Genomic DNA, 24,333 nt, shown 5'->3' with positions numbered 1-24,333 from the left:
AAGATGGATAAAAGGGACACTGAAGAAAACGCTCCAGAGAGGAGAAGACCATAGTTGAGAATCTCTTGAAAGAAGCCGTCGCGAGTCTTTGTCTGCATCTTGATTCCTAGTAACGCCCCATAGATGCATATGGCTGTCAAGAAGGTGTTCTTCTGAAGTGGGTGTGTATCAAAGGGGGATTCTTTCTTGTTTTGATACTCAACTTGCATCACACCAATGAGTATTGGGTCAAGAAACACAAAGATGGCATGCCATGGGATTGAAGGGATAAACTCTTGCTCGATTGAGGAAGTCGATAGGCTACTCAATCCAAAGAAAACTTGTCTTATTCTCAGTTTATATGAAATTAAAATCACTGCAAAAGTTATCTAGGGTTTCTAAGTTCTAACCCACTTTTTAACAAACCAAATAAAATCTCTACAAGTTGCAAGAAAGGCCTCATGGAAAGCAATTAATATATTAATTTTGAATCTTTTGAGGTTGCCCTAAACCACTACCGCGTGCATATATAATATATATAATAAAATATATAGAAGTTGATGGAGTGAATTTCTTGTCGTGATCAAAGAATAATATACATATTTAATGTTTTAGCTTGGGATATGAACTTAATCAATTAAACTAATGAAAGAGGGTACAATAAAAAATGAAAAAAAAATAAAATCAACCATACTACTGTTTAATGATGATAAGATCGTTCAATTCAATCTTATTTTATTCTTGCTCCAGTGGAAGAATCATATAAAATGAGTTTTGATGCACATGAGTCATGACTACAGACTAACCTTGTTCGATTATAATATTTCAGACGGCATGTGCAGCCCATAAGCTTTGATTTCCTTTGGTTTACTTTCTTAGCCACTCTAACTCCTCTGGGTTTTGTTCTGCATATTGAGAGACTAACATCATGGGCACCTACCACTTTTATTTCATCAATATATTCCTGAGACGACGCATCCATATTACTCAACACTGAAGAATAGCAGAGGATTAATGATCTCTCTAGGTTTAATCGCGAAGTGTCCGTAAGCGTAATAGTAAAAGAAAAAATCTCAGGAGTATCAAGACTGCAACTTAATTTCAACGCAGTGGGATCCACTTTGTCTTTTGGCCAAATTTCATAGACTCACACCATTGGTTTTCAAAGTTTTGTTACGTAGGAAAATGTGGACTATTTCACCAAAAAGATAAATGTTGACTACATACTATATTATCGTCTTACATCTCTATTTTTTTTCTTCTGATTTAGATCATATGTATCTTTGACGAGAGAAGGTACCATGCATCCAAGTGAGAAGGGGATTGTGTAATGAGAAGAGTTTGTCAACTTTGTTTAGGAAACTTGTAATTGAGAGGGTTTTTTAAGTTTGTCAAGGAAAAATTGTAATCTTATTTAAGATAGTAAATATTTTTGAATGTTCTTGTAGATGTAGTAAGAGGTATCGATTTATGTTAAGTTTGTATATTTCACTATTTATATTTGTAGTGATATTTGTGTGTGTTTTATGATTAAATCCTTGCTGTGAGAGGGTTTTCCAAAGCTGACACTATATAGAAAATGTTTTGCGGTTCAGACACTTCAATTAAGAGATGCTCAATTTGAAAGCCTTTTTGAATGCTTCTTATTAGACTTATTTTTTGTAAGGCTAAAAACATATTACATTGCTTCAAATATGTATCAAGCTTTGGATGAAAAATTCATCTAAGTCCTCAATGATTAATTTGTTATTATGCATAAAATTTTTGGGATATGATTCTAATGAATTTTCTTTCTTATATATGCTTTTATTAGGTGTTTAAATAATTATGAGGAGTGTTAGAAATACATTCTCTAACACACTTCTCTTAATCACACTATTATTGATTGAATTTTTTTGAAAACTACAAAATCATCATAAAGAATCATTTAATACTGCATCAATTAGTTTGTTGAGTTTAACAATTATTCTATTCGAGTTTGAGTCAGATAAGGTAAATAAAGACACTAAAACACTCTCTAATAAGAATTTTTAATACAATTGCATTTCAAAAGACTCAATCTTAAAATGCATTTGTGACACTCAAAATTGTTTAAGTTGTTTTGATAAACCCCATTTTGGTCTTTATTTTTACGGGGTTTCTCACACCGTTCTACTTATTTTTTGCACCATAGTGAACTATTGCTTTCATCTAAATATATCTTGAATTGGTGCAGCATATGTGAGACCTCAAAGGAGCAAAAAAACGGGGTAAAAAAATATCGAATTTGACTCCAGGCAAGGAAACATAGCCCCTTACATAATATGACCGGCCCCGTGCATACCCCTGTGACTCAGTAGACTCATTAGGCCTTTATATAACTTAGTTTTTATGTTTTAAAGTATCTTTTTCACACTTCGTGAATTTTACTTTTCTCTGGAGCAATTTGGGAATAACCGAGGGAGCTACAGATTGGAAAGAGAAACGGGAGCACATTGGAGTTTAATTCTTGTAAAGATTCTTCTTCTTTGATGTTTCTATTGTTTTCTTTGTTTGTTTTATGTTTTTCGATGCCCATGAACAGCTAAACCATTAAGCTAGGGTTGTTATGTAGGACCTACATGTGAATTCTGTTTCTTCTATTGCGAACAAAACTTTCAATTGATTCTCAATTATATTATTGGTTCCTTTTATTGCATGCTATATGAGACCGATCACTCCAAAATCTAAATTGATTAATTATTATGATCTACACCTTTTAATTAATTGACCCATGCGATAATTGGATTCCTAAGATTTGTATGAACCAACTTATCTCGGAGTTCTAATCTAATTAGCAATTGTTAATTAACTTTTTCGTGCTTAACCTTTCTTCTAATTTAAGTCATAAACAATAAGGGAATAAATTAGAAAGAAGAGGATTTTTAGAACATGACCTAACTTTGTTTATCATTTTAAGAGGCATGATTAGTAGTTGAACGGACAATTGAGATTTTGATTGAAAGAGAATTAGGGGAAACATAAGGATGTGTCTGGAATCATGAACCTAGGTCCTTTAATCTGTTAGAGTCTTCATCAATTTTCAGCACAAACCAATTTTCTCCCGTGTCCTATATAAATTTGTAAGCTAGGATATGATATCCGAACGTAAAAGGTCTACTATTATTATTACATAGTTACTCTTATCCTTAAGCGGTATATATTTTATGCATCACGTTTCTAATTAGTGAAATTTAAAACTACACAAGGCATTATTCAGTGGTTAACACCGATAGTAGCTTTTATGAAGACTGCAGTAAGTGAAGGAAACAAAGAAATTAATAGAGAACCATTTTTCACTACATTTTAAAGGTTTTTTGCAACAGAAAAACCAACTGATATACATTCTCAGTTAACTGAGTTCAAAAGAGAATCAACAAAGAGGATTATTGTACCAATTCGCAAAGGAAAGACCTGTTGCCGCAGGACCTATATGTATTTCGTCCATACCCAAGAAATATGTTGAATATGTGAGAACACACTTGACATGTCAGGCATATGACCTTGAAAATAATTTTATTTCGGTGCAGTCAAATACACCAAATTGTAGCAATCTACGTTAAATGCTGAAACCTTCGAAATTTCTTCCCCCTAAACAGCCCATCATGTTGCATAAAATGTAGCTGCATATCACAATGCTGCACCAAAGAAAAACTGTTGGTGGTATTCCAGAGGTGATTAGGTAGCAAACACTCAAAATACTAGCTAGGTGTTTATGATGGACTAAAGCTGCAGAAAATTGAGAAGAAGAGGAAGAGTATTTGGGGGCTGAATGACTCTTTATTTTGATTTCTTTTCTGGCTTGCTTTTTGCAATACATTCATAGGTATTTATATAGCTTGAAAAGTAATCCTTAGAATACTATGACAGTTACAAATATAAAGAGTCACGTGAATACTATTAAACATTCTTTAAGTCTCCACTAAGAACACTTTATTATATCTCCACTAAGCACTTATTAATATATATCTCTCCACTAAGTAATTATCACAGCCCCTTACTCAACATTCTTCCCCTTAATGTGTTGTTCTTGAACTCTTAGAGCTTCTCTTATGTTATTGTCTTTGGGCAAAGCCATTGTGAAAATATCAGCTAGTTAATCACTAGATCTGAAAAACTCCAACTGTACCTGTCCTTCTTCAATTGCTTCTTGAATAAAATGATGCTTCGTGGCTATATGTTTTGCTCTTCCATGAAAGATTGGATTCTTGACCGTAGCAATGGCTGATTTATTATCACAATGGATAGTTACAACATCTTATTTTCACCAAAATCTTCAAGTATTCTTTTCAAGCAAATTGTTTGTTGGGTCATTGCTAAGCCAGTTGAAATATATTCAGCTTTTGCGGAAGATTGAGACACAACTTGTTTCTTCTTTGCACTCCATGAAAATACACCTAAGCCAAGTGAATAAAAATACCCAGAAGTACTTTTCGTATCATCCATATGCCCTGCTAGGGGTGTTCGCAGCCCGGTTCAAATCAATTTTGATCAAATTTAGGACTCAATCCAATCAAATTTGATCGGTTTTGTTTTGTTCGATTTTCACAATTTTTTTTTAAACTCAACTCATTCATAAAAGGTTTGGTTCGGTTTGAACCAACGGGTCACCTATTTAATTTTTTTTCTTAGAACTACTATTTTATATTATGATTCACCCAAATATTCAATACAATTAACACAATATTATCAAATGTTGAAAGTAGTAAAATTGATTAATTTAATACCATCAACATAATATTCTAAAATAAACTAATACAAATTAAAACAAAATATTCTTCAACAAGATTTATTATAATAGTCTGAATCACAACTATTTACTACAAACTAATTTCTTGTAGTAAGCTTTGCTGCAACCAATTTTGTTATAACCAAAATTTTTGGAATCAGATTTGCTGAAACAAATGAATAAAATATGATCAATTAATATTATAAACATGGCAGAAAAAATAAATATGAAAAAAATGTGAAACAAATAACAATATACATGAAAGTAATACCTTAAGAAGTTCTAACACTAGTAGTCTCAATACTTAGAGGTCCAATATTAGTAGTATTTAAAGTTAAACCAAACAACTCTAAATTTTTTATTGATTTTGATCGGTTCAGTTTGGTTCAATTTTGATCGGAGCTATAAATCTAAATCCACGACTCAACCTGTACATGAATGGTTTTGATCAATTCGATTCAGTTTTGACCCAAATACATAAATGATCCAACCCAAATTATTTGGATCAGTTTGGGTCAATTCTTATTAGTGTGTGACCCGTACCCGTGAATACCCCTACATCCTGCCTATTCACTATCACAAAGGCAAACTAACATTGCTTCAATTTTGTTGCCATATTTTATTCCATAGTTCCAAGTGCCTTGAATGTATCTTAACACTTTTTTTGTTGGACCTAGATGGATATGGCTTGGACCATTCATGAACCGAGAAAGTAAACTTGATGCAAACATGATATTAGGCATTGAACTAGTGAGGCAAAATAAATTTCCAATAAGATCTCTATAGTTGTTAGCATCAACTTTCCTTTCCTCCATATTCTTTCTTCAACTTCTCATTCACAACTAGTGTTGTATCAGTTGGATTACACCCAAAACATCTAAAAATTCTTCAATATTTTCTCAGCATATTTCTTTTGACAAATAAATACTCTATATTCCTCTTGGTAAATTTCTATTCCAAGAAAATGATGCAACAAGCCCAGATTATTCATTTCTTTTCTCTTCATCATATCCTTTCTATAATCTTCAATCAACTTTGTAGTCCAATGTGGACACAACAAATGTTGTGTGAGTCCAACAACAGGTGCTACTAAGGATGTGAATCTTCGAGAGAATTTTTGAAGGAATACTTGGATAGAGCCTGTCGAGGCTTAGAGAATACTAATCAACGAAGGAATGGTATTTCTCCATAACTCTTCTGATTTCCAAGCGAGAAGCTTAAGAAGAAAAATCAGAAGCAAAGCGTGCTTGTGCTGAAAAAAGTCTAATCAGTGTTGATGTCACTATTCAACCTCTCTTCAAGTGACCAACTGACTCACTTCATTTATTTTTTTGAATTTATCTTGTTTAAATGTATTTGATCAAGTCCTTTAAGGTTGTTGTTGAGTTGAAGATGAACAAGAAGATAAAGTGTTAGGTTCAATAAGGTCTTCAAGATTGAGCACAATCCTAATGATGTAGATTGTTCGCTCACATTGATTTGGAATTACGCCACACAGTTAAGATTTTTTTTTTGTCCAAATGGAAATTCACCTGAGGTTAATGACAATGAAATCATGATTTTCATCAGGTGTGTTGGTGATATCCTCTTTGCCTATGGCTCATTAAGCTTTTGATTGTGACTTTGTGTATATTGAATAGACACTTTGATATGAAAGACCCAAGTGATGCTTCAAGTTGTGTTAAACATCTAGATATTTTTGTGATAGGTCATATGGCAATTCTTGGACAATCTCTAAAAAGATTTGAATGGTTAAATTTGCATTATATATAGCCCCCTCTATGTTATAGGTGTTCGAACATATCATACATCTTGTAAGATCTAATGTCCTTAGAATGATACGGATAAAAGTAAGATCTCATATGCTTTCATTATTGACAAGTTGATTTATGCTAAGTTAATTTGTGTTCATCTTAATATTGTTTCTTGTATAGTGCCTTGTGAAGATACTCCAGCAACCCAATTTTGGGTCATTAGAAAGTTGTAGGAGATTTTGAGATGTTTTCAAGGCACTAAGGATCATATGTTGACCTATAGAGTTTTTCAGGTTAATTTGGTTATTCAAATACTATTTGGATTTTGATAAGAATATATTCCAAATTGTGCAAGAAATAAAGTGACTGTAGCATCTCCACATGGACTTGCATGATGATTGGGTAATTAATAATATAATGAAATATACTAAGAGAAGTGAGAAATTTAGTAACCAAAATTAAAAGATGATTGCATAAAAATTAAAAAGTTTAAGGAAAGAAAATAGGTTGAGAATTTTTGTTGAACACTTGTGATTCCTAGAAAATTGGAGTAATATCAATGAGAGAAATCTTCAGGGTTTAACTTCATTTTACTTTCTAACATATTCAATTAAGCTTATGTTTTCATCAACCCATAATTTTATTCTAACCTTAATTCTTTAAGTGAGAGAACCTAATTCCCTTGATTATACTATTAATTCCTTGATTTAGCATAACCAAACGATTTGCATTAAGAAAAATTATTTATCGATGACTAATCCTCTTTACCCTATTCCTAGACATAAAGAAAATTAGTTACCTTCTTCAATTCTCAATCCAAAGGGATTTCCCAATTAAGAATGGAAAAATAACAATAATGATGCTTTATTAAATAGAAACAATGTAGGAATTAATTAATTACATGGGATTAGGACCAATTACATTAAACTCCCAATGAAAGAAAAGAGTTAGCTACTCATCATAGCCACGGGGGAGAAGCTTTTGATGAAGGAAAAATGGAGAATGAATTCAAACACATCCAAAGTCATTACCATGTCCCGAGTTAATTTCTTTCTCTCTCTAAACTCTCAAAACTACGGAACCTTAGATTAGGACAGAAAATCCTTATTTAAAGCTATGGGCTAAAGAGAGTTCTAGTCCAAAAGACAACAAAATGAAAAATTGAAATAAAAATCTAATAGGTCGCAATCATGAGTGTCACTGGATTCACACCAGCCCCCCATGAACTATTCTAACATTGAAAATCAATTTTTCTGCTACTGATCATAGGTGTGACTAGGGTCACACCCTCTTGTGATCTTTTATGATTTCTTTAGCATCACTCTTTTCTTCTTAGCTTCAAGGCTTCCAAAATTCTCCCAATGTAGCTAATTGCATACTCTTATTAGCATGATCCGGGCTTCAACAATTTTTTTTTTTTTACAAAACATAAACAAACAACCCAAAGATCAAGTGTAAAAGGTATAAACTAAAAATTCTAAATAAATCAAGCTTTTATTCAAATGACCAAAGTTGATATTGTCACGACTCACTCTAAAGCCATGACCAATGCACAGGCTAACACTTAACACTAACTCAAATGACCTTTAGTCTGGCAAGCCTATAGATCAAACTGAACTAGGAATGCATACTCCAACAAATCAAAAAATTTTAATTAAAATTTGATAGAGTTTTCCTTGTATCTCCAACATTTCATTATTCAAATTTAATTATTGCCATGAGTTTTAAAATAAGCAATTAGTCCAACATTGTGGAGTTCAAAGGTGCTTTTGTTGGTGGTGTTACATGTGCAAAGAGGCAGACATTTGTTATCTTCCCAGTCAACAGAAAATAAAAATAATGAAAGAATAAACATAAATAGTGAAAAAATAAAGTTCACAAAATCTAACGGTAGATCTACTCGAAATTTTCCTATATAAAATGTTGAGGATTGAATAGATCAATTGGGAAGTGACAGATGCAGTTATGGAGTTATAGGTGGCTTTTGATGCTTTATTGCATTACATTACATGCTAAGTGCATATAGTTATCAAACATCTCCATGTATTTGGGTGAAAAAGACAGATGAGCATATAAACTCAACTTTGTGTTCTCTCTGTATGCATCTATATTGAAAACTTGAAATAAGAGGTTTATTGTTCATGGTCATTTTATTAAACTTGAAGAATATTGTCTTTCATATAAAATATTTATGCACAGTGGTGAGACAGGTTCATGCCTTCCAATGATGAAAGTACAGTGGTGGAAGGGTACGATTCACAAATTGACTTGGATGATGGCACGATGGTTTCTGATAACATGACAACAATGAGTGGACCATGGTGACAATGAAACCACCACCATGATGCGAGCCACAGGGCTAAAGGGATGACGCGAGCAAACGAGCTTAAGGGATGACAATGTGTGAGACTAGATAGGGCGCTTGAGTGGACTTGACACTCACCACTTTCAATTTTTACATCATTTGTTATTATACATGTCTTTTTATGACAATATTAAGATACTTGAACTATTTTGTTGGAATTACATATTGTTTAATTATGTTTTCTTATATCCACTTTTTGTATGAAATGTAAATTTTTGACATTTATTATGTTTATCCTTATGAAATATAATTTTCTATATTTTCTTTTGTTCCCTAAAAAATATTTTACTAAAATTGCCCGCATGTTTTTCATCATATGGTGACATACTAAGTTAACATGCCAATGTAATGACAAATATCAAATTCATAATATATTTTTTTTCAAGGACCAAATGTAAAAAAATAATTTATTAGAGATTCAATACAAAATTCAATAATTTTCCAAGAATTAAAGATATATAGTATTTCAATTAACTACTATTAGTTATTTGTGCTTATGGTATGAACGTCCATACAGTATGTTGAGCCCTCAATTGGTGCTCACATGAGGAATCCTTGCTCTCTGTCTAATGATTATAAAATTCTTGTGTAACACACCATTGTATGAGAAATCATAGCCACAAAGTAAAAAAGGAATATTTCTCTCATCTTGATATTAATGATTCGATCAAGACACTACTACAAAAAGCACTTTCTACGTCGATTAATTTGCACATTCTATGCCTGTTATTAACCGTCATCATAGCCAACGTCGTTGAAAGTCAACACTTCCTACGACGGTTCTTAGCCAAAAATTGTCTTACATTGGTATCTTTCTAAGACGGTTTTTAGTTAACAATCGTCTTAGAAAAGAGATAGTTCTTAGTTAAAAATCATCTTAGAAGAATACTTTTCTAAAACGGTTCTTAGTTAAAAACTGTCTTAGAAAGGTACACATTCTAAGACGATTTTTTAGATAACTGTCTTAGAATGCATTTTTAATATATATATATATATATATATATATATATATATATATATATATATATATATATTCTAAGACGATTTTGTCAAAAAACCGTCTTAGAATGTTCTTTTTAAAAAAAATTAAAAAAATTCATATAAATTATTGTCCCATATGAATTATAAAAAAAATTTCATAAGCCCTTTACCCTACACAATATATACCATCACAAAATAATTATTTATTAGTTTAATGGTCTTAAGACTCCGTTCTTGAGAATGCTGATGAAATTTAATAATCCTAAATGCATTAATTTTACAATGCAAGTAAATGTTGCATGGATCAAGCTTTTAAACAAAGCAATAGAAAATTGTATTTGGATTCTTAAAGTATTGAATTTTAGCCTGTAACAAACTATATTTCGGATGACATAGCCATTAGTAGTTGGGAGCAGTTTCACAAAATCATTATTTTAAATAAGTTCTTGAAAGTATCCCATGGTTTATTCATCAATGAATAATGATACAATATTTTGGAAGATAATAATAATAATAATAATAATAATAATAATAATAACAATAATAATAATAACAACAACAACAACAACAACAACAACAACAACAACAACAACAACAATAATAATAATAATAATAATAATAATAATAATAATAATAATAATAATAATAATAATAATAATAATAATAATATAACCATGCCACTACATTGAATTTCCAGCTATAAGAACAATTTGACCATAATGCTTCATGTCAAGCAGTTCTATTTACCAGTCAAGCAGAACAACATATGACCATAATGCTTCCTGTGAATTGTCACATAGGACACAAATGTTTACGAATGCAATTGAGGCAAGCTGCACAATATATCATATCATTGTATAACAAAGTGTAGTCAAAGGAATAATTATTTTAGTAGAATAAAGAACCTAAGGAGTCGAGAGAAGGACATACCTCCTGGCCCTTTGTCTTCACTGGGTCTGAAACAGTGCAGCCTTGGAATTCACTTAATTAATTGGGGAACAAACAACAAAAATAAAAAAAAATATTATTGAATGCATTCACTTTATAAATATTCATACTTGAATAAGTAAAGCAACAAAATACATATCAAGCAGTCAATTACTTGAATACGTTGTTATCATAATCTCAACATTCTAAATTTTTAATAACTTCACCCTAGAAAGAGAATAGGCACCAATTTATAAAATTAAGCATAAAAGAAAAATCATGAAACTAGTCTTAACCATTTAAAATACAATTCATTCCTTGTATCCATACCAAAAATAAATGAGTCCAAGCTACCATTAAGCATGTACTCATAAATCAACATTTTTTCCTCTTCTTCAAGGCAACATCCAAGAAGCCTCTTCACAGAAATTTCTTGCCCATCTTTTAGACTTCCTTCAAGACCAAAGGATCCATGTTCCTACACTCATTGATATGTGGGCAGAACTGCATAACCTTAATAGTGATGGTAGCAACGCAAAGGCCATCGTCCATGATTTAACCACCAGGAATTTGATTAATTTCATAGTTACAAGGAAGGGAATATTTTCTTACTATAATATAATATGACTTCAAATATATGAAACAATTAGACTAAGAACTAAAAACTTTTCTTTTTTTTTTAAAAAAAAGAACTTAAAACTTTAGTGAAAGTGAAATAAATGAGGCATCTCGACTCATTTAATAAAGTGAGATAAATTTAATATTTAATCTTTGTTTGTTCAATTGATTTATAATTTAATTATCAATCTCTTTTTTAATTTTTTAAACTTTATTTAGTAGGTATCTTTAGGCTAGAAAATAAGGTAAATAGAATTAAAAGGGCTTTCTGTTGCACTCTCATTAAACAAAAGTTTATGACCACCACTAAAAAAAACAACAAAATGATTGTCAAGTCACTTTATTTGGCCAAGAATGCCCTCACTTTATTGATTATTAAGCTCCTTTTCTATCCATATCCATAACTGTCAAGTCATAGTTAATACACCAAAATATCATCAAATTCATTATACTGGGTAATAATTCATAGGTATATACTCACATGCGGTAAACTATTTAGGAGAATAATGAAACTAGATTAATGCACATTGCAAAAACAAAGTTAGCAACTCCAAATAGATGATAACTCAAACTGGAAAGCAGGAAATTTGAAAGAAGAAAAAACAAGAAAGAATGATCCAATGATTAATTAAGACTTCTTGCCCCTAAGATAATAATTACTAGTATATGCTACTTTAATTAATTACTCCAATTAATACAAGAGTTGTTTCCAATATTTAACTTCATGGCATAGAGTTCTTAAAGAAGCAACCTTACACTATTACACTAAGGTTTATTTGGGAAAAAGGGAAGTGAAAACACAGAGAAATGCCATCGCAAACCTAAAAATTTAGGCATAACAAAGTAGTGAAGAGACGTAATTGATGGTCACATCATCTTATCAAGTAACTAACAACGAGAATATGTGGTATATTACTAAATCACACGAAATTCACCAAATGATCACCAAGAGAAAAAGTATTTCCAAGGATTACCAAGTTTGGTTTAATCACAAATGCTATTTTAGAATTTCTTTGGCATTACTAGGATTTTATTCCATAAAGTGAAACCAACCGGTGGAGTAACTCCAAGCAACAAGACAAGCACCCCAATGTATGAAACTCCTATTTTCCATCCCTCCTCCATAAATAGTTTGGCCTGCATGAAGGATATAGACAAAAACTCTACTTATAAATCATTAAAATATATATATATATAATGAATTGATACTTAGACTAAGATCATGTTTAAGTGCCAATTCTAAATAACAAATCTCAGTCAAAATTCAATTAGCCACCTAGGCAATACACAATTGTTCACAAAATCCCATATTTTTGTAGCTTTATTTCAGGTGCAATTATGCTATGTAAATTTCATAAATATTCAAGCAAAAATATAAATAGGAAGAGTATGTATTTGCTAGCAATTCATACTTTAATTTCAATTTAGTTATTCTAAAATTTCAATTTCCTAGTGTTGGCAACCAGCAATATTAACTCAACATTGCAAATATCAGTTGTGAGTCAATTTTAGTACTTTTCTCAGAAAACTAATCGCTATCTATCTTAAGTCTCATCCTACTATAAAACCAACAACAATTTTCTCTCTTAAATAATACTATAGTCAAACCAGCAGTAGATACAAAAAACAAAAGCAAATATAAAATAGTAATAATTGAAAAGCTAGAAAATCAAACAGATGGAAGTCAGAACAGAAAAAATCCACAACATAATATGATAAATCAAATAAATTCTCACAATATTAAATATTAAATAATTAAAAAGAAAAAAGAAAACGAGTAAGGAAGAGACAGAGAATCTGGTGGGCTTTGAGCTGTGATTTAGATGTCCTTTTGAAGCATTATTTCATCCCCACTCTCTTCCTCTCTCTTCTCACACTCATATACGCTCCCTCAAGCCTCACATATAATTCCAAAATCCTTAGAAAAAAACCAAACTCATTCTCTCTCTCACTCTCACTCTCACATTTCTTCACCCTAATCCATCCTTACATTGCAGCTATACCTTAAATCCTAGTCTTGCTAAACATGATTCTACATCCTTTTTTATCCAATTTCATTTTTAGATCAATTCAATAATTAGTTAAGATCTATGAAAGAAATGTTTATAAAACCCAAGAATGCAACAAACAAGTAGTTGGAAGAAGTAGCAGCTAGAGTGTTGCCCTATGTCCTCTGATATTCTAGGCCAGTATGTGCATATTGTGTAGGTGCACCTAATTAAATAAACTATTTGATACCTAAAATAGTGGCACGATCATGCAGACATTAACTAATTTCATTTTGAAAAGTCTTAATTGTAGTAGGACTCCAAACTTGAGAGGATCTGCATGCATGCTTTCAAATTTTTTTTAAAAAAAACTAGAGGTCACCCATCCTTCTTGCGCATATGATACAATCATCCAATATCATCTTTAGGTCATATTTGTACACAAACCCATTGTTTGTCAGCTTCGTTGACACCCATTTTATATCCCTTTTTGGGCCTTCCAAATACCTAAAAACCAATTACCAAATACTCTTCAATTCAATCATGTAAAGGTTAACTTTACATATTTCCAATTAAATAAGTAACTTTTTTCTCAAAAATCAATCATATAATGGTTTACATAAGATCACATTAATCGGTATTTCAGCATGGTTTTGGAGACACTAATATGAAACCAAACATACACTTAATCATATTTCGTGTTGTTTTTTGTATGCGCATATAATTAATTTTATAGAAATTAGTGATAACTTAATTGTGGTTCAAATGTAATTTGAGATAGGCTTGAAGATAATAATTTGCAATATCTGTGGATGATGCATATGAGCTTGCAACCAAGAATCTGCCATTAATTGATGGATTCTCCGCGCAGAAGATGTGAGCTTCACATACATCTTCAACGTGAACTATTGGGATTTTTCCATCCCATTCTTCAAAGACTGGTATGCGGCTTCATTGTCTTGTGCCTGAGATGAAAGTAATGTAACACTCAAGGGTGTGTAACTCATAAGAGTATCCCCTCCCACTAGGCCACAAGCCAAACTCACCACCTCCAATCCCCCGCCATTTTCACCACTTCCATAACTCAGTAAGTCTCTCTCAACCCATGTCTTCGAATTAGTCTACCACTGAAAATTTGAGAACAAATATCCAAAAACTGTTACCCCGGACCCAAATACATTCTTTTTTTAATTAAGAAAAATTTAGGTGAGTGAGATCTGGAAAGAGTTCACCAGGATTTGAACAGATCTCAAGGCCTAATACATACTTATAAAGATACTTATAGATTATTCATTAGTAAAATGTTCACCTCAATAGCGGAAATCAAACCACATCATTACATGCATCATTATAATGCACCTCACGAAGGTAGCCTCAACTTCATATAATGTCTTAAAACAAAGCTGATATAAACAAAGTTGATATATGAAAGCAGCCTCATCTTCATACAAAATGAAAAGTTTCTAGCTCCTAATGCATTTGAAACTCTAGTGCTGAACAACTCGCCCAAAAGAGAAACCAATCAGAAAGAGAGAGAAAATTCATTTACTATAATATCATTCTACATGAATATGAATATGCACAAATTGATGAGCTTAAGACTTGTGTGAATCAAAACCTTGTTGTCGAGCCAATTGCTTTTGTCATCATGTAGATTGTTGTGATGATGGATAAATTGGTCAGAACATAGTTAACAATAACAACAAATTAGCAACATTTACATGAATGGAAATCAAAATTTGGCTTAGTAACAATCTCAGCACATATTTTAAAACACAAAGCCATTCATGTCTGAAGGACTAGGATAAGTTATGCATACCATATGGATAAGACTGAAGTTTCAAGCTCTGGATTTAGTAGAAGACCAAAAAGCAAGGTTAGTAGCTCAAATGACCACCACTCAAGGCTGCAACAATCAAATAAGTAAGAAACATACCATGGCTGAAAATTAAATGGGAAATAAAAACACAACACAAAAGATAAAATATAAGAGGAAGAAACTCACCAAATCATTCCAGCTGAAAGAATAGCATAGGTGAAGAATTCACCAATTCCATGGAATAGTTCCATTGAAATTGGGACTCCAGTCCTTTCACATTCAATAGAGAATTTCATATATAATCCAAGTAAAATCACATTCATCCAGTATGAAGTACCAATTGAAAAAGCTGCTCCAAAGTTACCAAATCCAGATTTAAAGACCATTAATCAACTGAAAGCCACATGGAAGAAAAGAGTAAGGGAGGAACTTATGACAAGGGGATTGATCAAACTTTGCATAAAAAAGAATTGAACCAAGGCCTGAAGTGTTGCATAAACAAAGAAAGCAGGGATCGTGCACAAAGCAAAATTTCCAGGTTGTTGTGAAATCAAAGGGTCTTGGCCAAGAAAAATGAGTATCTTCTCCAAGTAGACCCACAAAAGAGTCAGAGGAAGACATGCTAAAGTAAGAGAGACAATAGTAGTGTATATTTGAACACTAAATTTTCGATATTTCTCTGCTCCATATGCTTACCCACATTGAGTTTCCAGTGCACATGACATTCCAAATTGTTTGACATGTACAAAAAAGACAAAGTTCAATTAATTCTTTTTAATTTTTTTAGAGACCATAGGTATCTTCACATAAGAGAATCCTACTCTAACTTAAGCCATTTTGTGTTTTAATTCATTTTCATCTCTTTTTTTTTATAATAATTTTCCCTCCTTTGATAATTTGGGTTCAATGCAATTGTTGGTCTTAAAGCTTAAGAAGAAAGCAGTGAGATGGGAAAGGAATAGACTTACAATAAGACTAAATCTAGAGACAACACAGAGAGAGATGGCAATGGTTGTGCTAGAGAGAGCAAGCTTACCCAAGTGACCAACCATCATCATTAAAATAATAGAAAATAGTCTGGCAAAGTCATAGTAATCATAGAACTTGCTAGACAACCCACTCTTTTCATTTCCTAAGAAATTTACAATCAAGAAAAATCAATAAACCAATAAATATACTTAAAATACGAAGTTTACCATTACGTAAACCAGTTGTTGCAACTGAGTTACTTGAAGCTTCACGTATTATGCAAATCACCCCATCTAGATTATCAAACCCAATAAAAATACCCTAAGTTTGTACAAAACATAAACTTACATCCAAACAACTCTTTAAGAAAAACTAAACTTCAATAATTAGTCCCATAATCTCATACAATCCTCATGTATAAAATTTTCCAAACCATTTCTTTTTCTTTTCTTATTGTAAAGGGATTTAGTTTACCTGAAGCATTCTGTGAAAAGCATTGAATTACAAAGTTTATTTATAGTGAAACTATACACTCTAAAAACATAACATAAATAATGAACCTAGGAAAGAATAATAAACTAGTAAAAGAAAATTCAAATATTTTAGCAAAGAGGACAAGGAAGGCATGCTATACTTGTGGTGACTACAAGGAAGGCACCAACGCCATGTGGCTTAAGGACACACTAAACCTCGAGAACCAGCAATGTTGGGACAGAAACCTCTCCTAGGTCTTTGGAGAACAAGAAATCAAAGGAATTATCCTTGTACAGGACATTCCTCTGCTCGAAATGGTGCATTTGGACGACACTGACGCTGGAGAAAAAACCTAACTGTTTCATTGTTGTGACGGCCATTGAGGAGCCTTCTCCAACGTAGAGGCTTTTAGCTCCGGGATGGTGTAACCGGTTACCGGTTAGCTCGGTGACCATGGTGAGGGTCAAGTTAACGTCTTTCTCGTAATTGGCAGAGACCCTGAACCGGGTTCGGAGTATGGGGGAACCAGGGCAGAAGGTGATGCTCTAGAAGTCGGAGACGTAGTCAGAGTAGGTGGCAATGGGAGTGAGGGTTCCGAAATCGAAGAGGGATAGGGTGCGGTATAGAGAAATAATCGAGACAGTGCAAGCAAGTAGGATTGTGTGAATGAGCACGTGCCTCGCGATGGAGCTGGTAAGGATCTAGAATTTGAATGGAAGAAACTAAGGGAGAATGGAAGAAACCACGTTGTTTCGATCTCCATGACGATGGATGCATGAATAGAGAGAGAGCAAGGAGGAGAATTTAGGGTTTTTCAAAACTAAGGGAGAGAGAGATTAAAAAGATGAAAATAAGGAGTCAGATAGAGAGCCAGTTTATATTCCCTAAGATATTATTCTCGCATTCTATGTCAGTTCTACAATAACTGATGTCGTAATGCATTTTTAAATATGGTTTTATCAAAATCGTCTTTTAAATTTTCCAGTTATTTATAAAAATGTCACTGCTTTACTTATGACATCGGTTTTTGTACAACTATCGTAAAACCTGCGTCGTAGAAGACCATTTTTGTGGTAATGAGATAATAAATAGATTCGATATCTTCTTCTGGTATATGTTTGACCTAATTTATTTTGAGCTTTAACGTTATTTTTAAGTTTAAGCCAAAAATTAGAAATTTTAAAAAATAAGTAAAATTTGTTTGTCAATTTTAATTTTCTTTAGCTTAAAAGCTCCTCTAAAGATAAAATGTTTAATAAAAGTATATTTAAAAAACAAAAAAATTGGGTAACGAGAAGTATATTTATAAAATTAAAAATGGTAAATTAAATTTTTATATAAAATAATTTTAATGATAATAAATATATTAAAATACAAATATTTAAAAGTTTTTATTTTTAAAAAATTAAAAATAATTTAGTTAATAAAAAATACTTTAATGATGATTTGAAAATATTTTATTATTTTAATATTAATTAAAGAAATTTAAATATTAAGTTAAACATATAAAATGTTTAAAACCTTTTATTATGTCGTTAACTTAAATTTTTAAGTTAATACTTGTTTAATACAAATATTTTAATTTTTTTTAACATAATTTGAAAAATTAAATTACGGTAAATTAAATTTATTTATATAAAATAATTTTATTGATAATAAATATATTAAAATACAAATATTTAAAAAATATTATTTTTAAAAATGTAAAAATACTTTAATTAATGAAAAGTATTTTAATGATGATTTGAAAATAGTTTATTAATTTAATATTAATTGATGAAATTTAAATATTAAGTAAAACATTTAAAATGTTTAAAACCTTTTATCGTGTCATTAACTTAATTTTTTTATGTTAATACTTGTTTAATAACAGTTTTTAAGTTGCTTATAGTTTTGAGCGCTTTTCATTAATAAAACTGCTCCTAGCTTGTTCGTTTAAGGAAAAAATAAGCTAAAAAAAAGTTGGGTCAAACACACTTAGATACACACTTTTTACACTTTTTTATGATTGTTTTTATGTGTTATTATCATGTTGTAATGTGCACCGTTTCATGAGAGATAGATACTTACAATGAATTTGTCGTCCAAGAGGTTTTGAAGATGTTTTTGAAGATGAAGAGGTACTGTAAATTTATGATGGTAGTCATGGATTTTTTTTTATTTGTCATTCTTGTTAAGATATATTTGTAAAGGAAAAGAACGGGAAGGAAATATATTTTGTAGAGAAACTTCTTAAATATTTCATCCATGATCATGATAAATTTTTATGAAAAATTTATAAACTCTTGTACATCATTTTTATTACAAGTTTTTATGAAAAACTTGTAAACCCTTGAACATGATGTTCATCACAAGTTTTTGTGAAACTTGCAAAATCCGTTCTTTGGTTGGGTAAGGTGGAATGTTTTTTCTCATATCAAAATTCTTATCTATAAATTTAATATCACAATCTTAAAAGAGGAAACAAAATCCTAAAATATTCTAAACAAATTCATAATATTTTTAAATTTAAATAATATTCTAAAGATTTAGAACAAGTACTACTAAAAAATGCTTTTTACGACGATTCTAAGGAGTTTTTACGATGGTTTTCAACTGTACATTGAAGCCACCATCGTAAAAAATCAAGACTTTTCACGACAGTTTTCAAACTGTCTTAGAAGGGAATAATTTCTAAGACGGTTTTGTCTGAAACTGCCTTAGAATATCTTTTTTTATATATAAAATTAAAAAAATTGAGAATTTTAAAATAGTTTTCCCAAAAATCATCTTAGAATGTCTTTTTAAAAAAAATTAAGAAAAAAATTGAGGATTCTAAAAATCATCTTAGAAAGTAAATTTTCAAAGACGGTTTTTCATAAAACTGTCTTAGAATGTCTTTTTTTTATAATATATACAGTTCTATGCAAAACCATCTTAGAAAATTTACTTTTTTAAAAAATATATTTTAAAAAAGTACATTTTGAGACGTGTTGTTCACCGACATGGAGTTAGTTCAAGGTCTCCCTGAATATCTGGTTGTGGTTGTGCAACACCAACAACTAGGGCATTTAACAACCTTCCCAAACGAAACCTACAATGACCAAAAAGGTTAGCATTGGCATCAAAGACAAGTCCAATCTTTGCGACATCAATGCGGAATGTGTCACACAGGATTTTAAAAATGCTTTCAGGAGGAGTTGTCAAAGGTGGAAATGACATTACCGTTTTAGGAGGAGTTATCGACGATCATTTGTAAGGCTTTGTCAGCTCTCGCTCACAGAGAGTGAGAGAGAGTGTGTGTGAGGGAGAGTGAGAAATGCTTAAGCGCGAGAGAATAGAGGAAGAGATAAAAATTAAAAACACACAGCTTCCTAAAACGATTTTTGGGAAACCGTCTTGGAATATGTCATTCCAAGATGTTTTTCACGAAACCATTGTAGAATGATAGTTTCTAAAACGATTTTTGAAAAATCATCTTTGTTGAAAACCCTCACATTTACAAAATTATAACCGCCTTATATATTAAGACGGTTCTTCAAGAACCGTCGTGAAAAACATTTTTTCTAGTAGTGAAGGTTTAGTTAGCATGGAATAGTTTGTAACTAATCCACTAATTGATTTTACCTATAACAAGAGGTTACACATTTTTAGAAAAATGGTAGAAGTAAAGAATTTAGATTTTTATAAATCCAAGAGACAAAAATAAGAAGGCAAAAGAGGACTTGCGAGATCATATGGAGTCATATGGGGTCTTTTGTGTATTTAGAGGAAATGGACCTTCGAGATGATTTATCCGCTCTCCAATACTGATTTCATTGGTGTAAATGGAACATGAAATTAAATACTTCATGTTTCATTGTATATGTTTACTCCTTGAATGATGAGGGTAAGAGATAATTTTTGGAATATGTTTTATTGGAAACTTTAACAGAACTGTTAGATAAATGGAAGGAAAGAGAAGTTCAAAGGAAATAGGGAGAAGAGAAATGAGTTAGTTGATGAATTTAAAACATTTGGGGAAATCTCAATTGCTTCAATAATAACATACTCCCTCTAGCAATTCTTTTTTCATTCTAATATCAATGCAGTAAAGTGAGGAAAAACTTCTAACTTTTATATACACACATTTTTGGCATACAAAAGCTAAATTTGTATCATGATGAAATGAATTGCTTTTCCCATTTGGTTGCTCTACCATCAGCCAAACGTTGTAACACTAAAAGATTATCTAGCCTCAGCAAGACATCCCTCATTGTTGGAAAAAATTCTATGCACTGCAACGCCAATTGAGTCATTGCAACACCATCTTCAGCACAATAACACTAATCTTCCTGCAAAGTTTTGTGGACAAGAGAACAATTTGACTTGTATTCCTTCTTGGCCCAAATATGAACCACACTGTCCAAGTTTATGCTTGCATGTTCTCTCTTCCCAATGACTGAAATGTAAAAATTCTTAAGGGGTTTCCTAGACTATCAATGATAGGAAACAACAGGATCTTGAAACCTATGGTTCTCACAAACAATCAATAAACAACAATAGATAATGATGTGTACCTTTCACCATAGGAAGACTTGTACCTTTCTCTATTGGAACTTCTCTCCAGTGCACTTTGATTTCCTTGAAAGATGAGAGAAATAAGATTTCACTTCCTTAGGCCTTTCTTTTCTGCCTCTCTCCGTTCGTGATGGCTATGGGTGAGAGAGAACATTTTCTGGTTAGGAAGGGGACCTTATTTCACGTTAGTGAGTATTAAGCCCCTTTTATAACCACTACTCTCATCAAGTAGCAGTTAGTTCTAGAAACTTTTTCTATTAAGCCCAATTACAATTTAGCCCTTAATCATTAATTATTTACTTATTAGTCCCTACATAAGTCACATGTCTCTCACATGAGACATTAATTCTTACATTCTCCCACTTGGCTCATGTGACATTAATAAACATTATGGACTAAATAAATAAATAGATTAACTAACATAATGCACATTAAAATTGACTAAATTGTTCTATACATTGGGTACATCATAATTTCATGATTAAGAATGAGAACCAATTCGAGTCATGGCGGTTGTACATCATCTAATCGACATAGTCCCTTCCATGTACTACAAATTAGTCTTCTCCTTAATATGACCATTAGTTAGGAGTACCTAATTGGTCCAACATAATGTCTTCATTCAAGACAAAACCTGTTAACATTACTCTAACACAAACATGCATGCAAACATAGAGAACAGGTAATCAGAAACATATCATAATTAAGCTCAGAGTGTCAGCAAAATTACAAAAGGTAAATTACTCTTAATGATCATCAATAACAATAATACCCATACTTTCAACATGTTCTATAATTTCTTGGGCAATAATCCATTATTCAAAGGGTCAACTATCATAAGGTTTGTGCTAATATGTTCTATTGACACTCTTTGTTTCTGAACTTCTTCCTTCATGACAAAGTACCTCAATTTCATATGCTTAGCACCCTTAGAGTACTTGTCGTTCTTAAAAAAAATATTGTTGCGGAGTTATCACAATACATTTTCAGCGGCCTAGCAATACTATCGACAATTCCAAGCCCTGAAATAAAGTTCCGCAACCAATTAGCCTGAATTGTAGCCTCAAAACATACTACAAATTCAGCTCTCAAATGCAACAACAACTGATGCATACAAAATTACTTTCATTTGTTTTCGTTCCATATCATTTCTAGGACATTGTGCGAGACTAACTCTGTCTCATTTCTAAATTAGAATAGGTGATGTTAAACACCTTTCCATCTTGAATCTCTCTAGTACTTTATTGATATACACTTTTTGAGATAAGCCTAACAATCCTTGTGATCTATTACAAAATATTTTATCCCTATCACATAGCTTACCTCACCCATATATTTCACTTCAAAGTTTCTAGAGAGAAATTTCTCAGTCTCATGAAGAAGACCAAGATCGTTAGTTGCAAGCAAGATATCATCAATATACAGAATTAGAAAATAACCTTACTCCCACTGACCTCCAGATACATATACCGATAAATAGTATTTTTCTTAAATTTAAAGGAAACAATGGTATCATTAAACCTCAAATACCATTGGTGGGAAGCTTGCTTTAAGACTGTATATTGATTTCTTTAGTATGTACACCATGTGTTTATTTCCTTCAATTGAGAACCCCATTGGTTGGTCCATACAAACATTCTCCTCTAAATCTCCATTAAGAAAGGCGGTTTTCACATCTATTTGATGTAGCTCCAAGTCATAGTGGGCTACTAATGCCATGATAATCCTGAAAGAATCCTTTCATGAGATTGATGAAAACTTCTCTTTATAATCAATGTCGTCTTTCTGAGTAAATCCCTTAGCAACAAGTCTAGCCTTGTAACGTTCAAGGTTGCCATGAGAGTCACATTTAGTCTTGAAGACCCACTTACAATCAACTCTCTTACAACCCTTTGGTAATTCTACAAGGTCCCAAACTCCATTATGTTCCATGGAATTTATCTCTTCTTTCATGAAATTTAACCACTTCTCAGAATTATCACAACTTATAGCTTGTGAAAATGAAACTAGATCATTATCATTAATGCTTAAGTTTGTTTTTGTTTCATGTAAATATACCACATAGTCATTCGAAATAGCTAGTCTTCTTTCTTTTTGAGACCTCCTTAATGCTACTTCTCGTGGTTCTTCCACAATGGGTTCATTATGTATCATTGGCTTATCATTGTGTTGTACTTCTTCATTACTGTTTGTAGCAATAACTGAAGTAGTAATCACCTTACTTCTAGAGGCAAAAGCTAAAGGGACTTGCACTCTAACTTCTTTAATTTCCACTTCTCGTGGAACTGTACTCCCACTGATTTCACCGTTTTCAATGAAACTTGCATTTCCAGTTTCGACAATTTTCATACTATGATTAGGACAATAAAATATATATCCCTTTGACTTTTCTGGATAACCAATGAAATATCCACTGATTGTTCTTGCATCCAATTTTCTTTCTTGCGGATTGTAAATTCTTATTTCTGCCTGGCAACCCCAAACATGCAGGTGCCTTATACTAGGTGTCCTATTTGTCCACAGTTCAAAAGATGTCTTTGGAACTGTTTTACTAGGAACCCTATTCAACAAATACATGGCAGTTTTCAAGGCATACATCCACAAAGATACGGGTAAAGTCTAATTGATTAACATACTCCTAACCATATCCATTAAAGTTTTATTACGCCTTTCTGATACACCATTTTGTTATGGTGTACCGGGAATTGTGTATTGCACACAAATGCACGTTTCTGAACAAGCTTAGCAAATGGACCTGGGTGTTGCCCAGTTTCATCATATCTTCCGTAATACTCATCACCTCTATCATATCTAATAATTTTCACATTTATGTCTAATTGCCCTTTTACTTCATTGTAGTAAATTTCTAAGACATTCATTCCCTAAGAAATCTCGGGCAGTAAGTAGACATAACCGTAACATGAATAATCATCAATAATGGTGATAAAATATCATTCCTTTTCGAAAGAACTAACATCAAAAGATCCACAAATATCAGTGTGCACAATTTCAAGAAGCTGAGTGCTTCTTGTAGCTCCTTTCTTTGTATGTTTTGCTTGTTTTCCCTTAATACAACCCACACAAATATTTAGATCTGTAAAATCTAGATAAGGAAGAATTTCATTCTTTATTAATCTTTCCATCCTTTCTCTAGAAATGTGACCTAAACGTTT

The 24,333-nt window shown here is 31.8% G+C and overlaps 1 pseudogene; it reads right to left on the bottom strand.

The window, feature by feature from the left end:
• Positions 1-14,264: 14,264 nt before the first annotated feature.
• LOC100799634 (protein DETOXIFICATION 14-like) lies at positions 14,265-17,076 on the bottom strand (annotated as a pseudogene).
• Positions 17,077-24,333: the final 7,257 nt, after the last annotated feature.

The sequence above is a fragment of the Glycine max genome, chromosome 1 (genome assembly GCF_000004515.6).
Source record: "Glycine max cultivar Williams 82 chromosome 1, Glycine_max_v4.0, whole genome shotgun sequence".
NCBI lineage: Eukaryota > Viridiplantae > Streptophyta > Magnoliopsida > Fabales > Fabaceae > Glycine > Glycine max.
Note: the sequence above shows the minus strand (reverse complement) of the source record. Positions and strands in the feature narration are given on the sequence as shown.